Raw genomic sequence first — 5000 nt, 5'->3', positions numbered from 1 at the left:
TCACCTCACCTTACCTAACCTCACCTTATCTCACCTCACCTCACCTCACCTCATCTTACCTTACCTAACCTCACCTTATCTCACCTCACCTCACCTCACCTCACCTCACCTCACCTCACCTCACCTCACGTAAAATTAACATAGCATAACATTCTGGCTTTATAAATGGGCACACGAGCAAACATCACTAATACAAAAGGTACCAATTTAACTTCCCCACCTTTTTTTTTTAAGCCTCTAGAATAATCACAGCGTACTTTTTCTTTTTTATATGGCAGTGTGGAAATAATGCTGTGGAAATAGAGTCTGGCTGTCGAAATAGAGGTAGGGCTTAGGTCGGTAGATTTTTTTTTTTTTTTTTTTTTTTCAGGCTGTTTTACGTGTGATTTTTTTTTATTTATTTTTTTTGAGCGATGTGTATAGTCGTCAGGTACTCGATAGTAAAGTCTTGGTATGGTATAGAATGCAGTAAATAGGAAATAGTAAAGGGTGATGAGTGATAGTTTGTCGTGTGTACTAAATAGTGATGAAGAGTAGAGTGTAGAGTAGAGGTAACAGAAAATAGTGAAGGAGAGTAAAGTTGCTGTTTCTTGTATGTTCTGAATAGTGAATAATTGTAAGGTAAAATTGTATAGTTGATAGGAAACTGCAAAATTTACTGAGGAATAGAAAATAGTAAAGAAATTATTGTAATAAAAGAATAGTAAGATAAAGCAAATAGGAAATAGTGAATAAATAATAATAATAATAAATAAATAAATAAAATGACGAGAATAATAAAAGTCCAATAAGGAATATTATGATGCCGAAAAATTTTGAATAATGGAAGAAATTATAAAGCAACAAAATAACAAAATATAGCAAGGCGTGATATATGGAAGAAAATTAATAGTGAATAGCGTAGTAAGGTGTTGTGAAATTGTGAAAAATGGATATCGTGAATTTTGACGTAGTTATTTGAAAAGATTATAGCGTATCTGTTTATGTATTATTATTATTATTTTTTTTTACGTGTGATACAGGTTCGTCAAGGGGGGAGAGGGGGATGAGGTATAAGAAAAATATGTTAAATTGTAACGTAGTAAATAGAGTAAAGAAGTCACTATTTTTTTATTTTTATTTTTTTCCGCTGCATTAATGAAGTTCAGTATTGCGATTTAAATTAAGGTCTGGTAATATGAGTATCTAGTCTCTCGTAATATGGTTAGATTAGGCAAGGTAAAAGTGAACTAAAAACAAAAATTAAGACGACGTTATGTAAGGTAAATTAAAGTTAATGTATAGAAGGTAATGTTAGCTTAAGTTGGGTAAATTTAGGGAAGGTAAGATAAGCTAACATAAGTACGATAATGAAGGGTTAAGACAGGTTTGGTAAAGTACGATAATATTAGGTAAAATTTAGGTTACTTGAAATTAAATGACGTTAGGTAATACTAGATAAAACAAGATTGCGTTTCGATAGTTTAGGTACGGTATTGTTAGATGAGATAACACACACAACACACGTCACTACAAACACACAAAAACAATAACAAACACAACAATCACATATCACTGTAACACCAGAAGACAAACACAACACACTCACTAAAACATAACACAACACAACACCATCACTATAAACACACCAAAACACAAGAAACACAAAAAAAAAAACATCACTACACACCAAAAACAACACAAAACATCACTACAACTACACCAAAACGTCAACACCAACACCACATCATCTTCCGGGCTTTGGGTGTATCCTTGCTTGTGTCACCGAGTGTGTCCGGAAGGTGAGGGAAGGTCGTGGGTATTCAGGAGTCTCTCTCTCTCTCTCTCTCTCTCTCTCTCTCTCTCTCTCTCTCTCTCTCTCTCTCTCTCTCTCTCTCTCTCTCTCTCTCTCTCTCTCTCTCTCTCTCTCTCTCTCTCTCTCTCTCTCTCTGTCCACACACGTACCAGAGCAGTGATGTGGTGGTGGTGGTGGTGGTGGTGTGGTGTGGTGAGGTGTGTGTTGGTGTAAAGGTGATGTGCCGCTGAAAGAGAGAGAGAGAGAGAGAGAGAGAGAGAGAGAGAGAGAGAGAGAGAGAGAGAGAGAGAGAGAGAGAGAGAGAGAGAGGCTCAATGCAATATATATCTTGATGTGTTTGTTAATCTCCGCATATTTATTGATATTTTGCGTTTATTCATTTGTCTATTTATTAATTTGTCTGTCTATTTATTTTTTGCCATTATAAACCACAGTGGAGGTAAAATATGCAGCGGATTTCACCATAAAATGCTAAAAAATTATATTTGGCAGACAATTAATTTGTATTAATTTCATTTATGCGTACTTTTCATTCTCTCTCTCTCTCTCTCTCTCTCTCTCTCTCTCTCTCTCTCTCTCTCTCTCTCTCTCTCTCTCTCTCTCTCTCTCTCTCTCTCTCTCTCTCTCTCTCTCTCTCTCTCTCTGTGTGTGTGTGTAAAGGATTTGCAGTCACGGTCATTGGCATCAACGTTACCTGTGTGTTAATTAACGAGGAAAGGTGAGGCGCTTTCTACCTGAGTGCCTGTGTGTGTGTGTGTGTGTGTGTGTGTGTGTGTGTGTGTGTGTGTGTGTGTGTGTGTGTGTGTGTGTGTGTGTGTATGTGGGTGTGTGTTTGACTTGAAGACAGAAATATATGCACGTGTCTTGATTTCTGTGTGTGTGTGTGTGTGTGTGTGTGTGTGTGTGTGTGTGTGTGTGTGTGTGTGTGTGTGTGTGTGTGTGTGTGTGTGCGCTCACGTGCGTGCGTTTTTATAGCTGTGTAGCGTGTCATATTTACATTAGCCGCCTTATATGTCAGTCTGTGTTGGTCTCTCTCTCTCTCTCTCTCTCTCTCTCTCTCTCTCTCTCTCTCTCTCTCTCTCTCTCTCTCTCTCTCTCTCTCTCTCTCTCTCTCTCTCTCTCTCTCTCTCTCTCTGGTTTTCAGTACAATTTTTCCAGGAACATAAAAATCTAACTTTGATTCTCTCTCTCTCTCTCTCTCTCTCTCTCTCTCTCTCTCTCTCTCTCTCTCTCTCTCTCTCTCTCTCTCTCTCTCTCTCTCTCTCTCTCTCTCTCTCTCTCATAGAAATAACCAGGCTTATTCATGGACTTATAGGATTCCAGAACTATGGAGGATGAAGCCGCTTGTGGGGGGATTAAGAGAGAGAGAGAGAGAGAGAGAGAGAGAGAGAGAGAGAGAGAGAGAGAGAGAGAGAGAGAGATCAATGTTAGATCACACGTACATGTTACTGAAAAATTATAGACAGACTGACAGAGAGAGAGAGAGAGAGAGAGAGAGAGAGAGAGAGAGAGAGTGATCAAAGTTAGATTATACGTCACTGGACAATTATGTTGAAAAATGAGGCCAGAGAGAGAGAAGAGAGAGAGAGAATGTATATATATATTCTGAGTGGTGGGGAGTAATTGAAACACGGGTCGCTGTTACCGTAGACTTTTTGTTCCTCCCCACCGAGAAATGAGTGTCACTTGTGTTATTCCTCATTCACCTTTCGTCGTTTCTCTCTCTTTCCCTCCGTATTTTATTTTATTTCCTCTCGTTCTTCTTTTTGACTTTTTTCCTTTTTCTTTTCTTCTCGTTCTCTTATTTTTTCGTTCGTCATTCGTTTAATTCCGTTATTTTTTTTTTGTTTGTCTCATTGCATCTATATTTTTACTCTCTCTCTCTCTCTCTCTCTCTCTCTCTCTCTCTCTCTCTCTCTCTCTCTCTCTCTCTCTCTCTCTCTCTCTCTCTCTCTCATATGTTCTAGTTCACCTCCCTCCCTTCATCCCTCTCTCTTTCCTTCTTTCCCTCCCTCCCTCCCTCCCTCCCTTCTCTCTTTACCTTCGTCTTTGCCGTCTTTCTTCTTCCTCTCCATTTTTTCCTTCTCTCCTTTCATGGTCAGGAAAAACATAACCCTTTCCTTTTCTTTCCTCCCTCTCCCTCTCTCCCTCTCCTTTTTTTCTCTCTCCCTTCACTCCTGCCATCTTTATCTCCTGTTTATGTTCTCTACACTTTGCTGTTTTCTCTCCTTTCTTCTTTTGTCTCTTCGTTCTCCCTCTCCCTCTCTTCCTAATTAGAACACCGTAGTACCGTCTTTCTTTTTCTCTCCTTTACTCTTCTTTTTCTTTATTTTTACTTTTTTTCTTGTCTTTTCTTTTTCTCTCACCCTCCTTCCTTTGATTCTCTCTCTTCTCTCCGTCTTTTTCCACTTTCTTTCTCTATTCCCTCTCCCTTTCTGGACATTTCTACATCATTTCATTCATTAATTTTCTCTCTCTCTCTCTCTCTCTCTCTCTCTCTCTCTCTCTCTCTCTCTCTCTCTCTCTCTCTCTCTCTCTCTCTCTCTCTCTCTCTCTCTCTCTCTCTCTCTCTCTCTCTATTTCCTCCCTTTATACTCCCCTCTTCTCCCTTTTATCCCTCGCTTCCTATTCATCTTGTCCTCCTCCTCCTCCTCCTCCTCCTCCTCCTCATTTACCTCCATGTATCCTCCATCCTTCCATCTCGCTATTCTTCTTTTATCATCCTTTAGTAATCATCCTTCTATCTCCAGTTCATTAATACTATGGCGGTGTGGCTATTTTTTCTCGTACTACACATATATAATTCTCTTTTGTAACTTTTTCTTTTCTCTTCAGGTGTTTCTATCAATTAATACCTGTGTCTCTTGTTTCTTTCTCTCTTCCTTCTCCTCTTTCTATTTTTTTTTCTCATGTCATCGTTCTTATTACTCTTCCTGCAGTCAAAGGCTTTTTCTTTCTTCACAGACACCTTCGTCACACCTTTTGTTAGTATATTCAGATCCCAGCTTCCTTATTTTGTAGGCTTTAGTTGTTTTTTTTTTTATTATTTTGAAATTTCATGTATATATTTTTGTTACCTTTTTACCCTTAATTTCATCACTACTATTATTTTTTATGCAGTTCTGTTTCAACGCTATATGACCTTTCTTTTTTTTCTCTTCTTTTTTTCTTTTTTTCTTTTTTTGTTCCACCACGCAAGAATTTT

The 5000-nt window shown here is 38.3% G+C and overlaps 1 protein-coding gene across 2 annotated transcripts in view; it reads right to left on the bottom strand.

The window, feature by feature from the left end:
- Positions 1–5000, bottom strand: part of LOC135113097 (uncharacterized) — a 115592-nt gene that overhangs the window by 26986 nt on the left and 83606 nt on the right. The window lies entirely within an intron of this gene.

The sequence above is a fragment of the Scylla paramamosain genome, chromosome 25 (genome assembly GCF_035594125.1).
Source record: "Scylla paramamosain isolate STU-SP2022 chromosome 25, ASM3559412v1, whole genome shotgun sequence".
Taxonomy (NCBI): domain Eukaryota; kingdom Metazoa; phylum Arthropoda; class Malacostraca; order Decapoda; family Portunidae; genus Scylla; species Scylla paramamosain.
The sequence above is the reverse complement of the archived record's forward strand: the minus strand, read 5'-3'. Positions and strand labels throughout refer to the sequence as shown.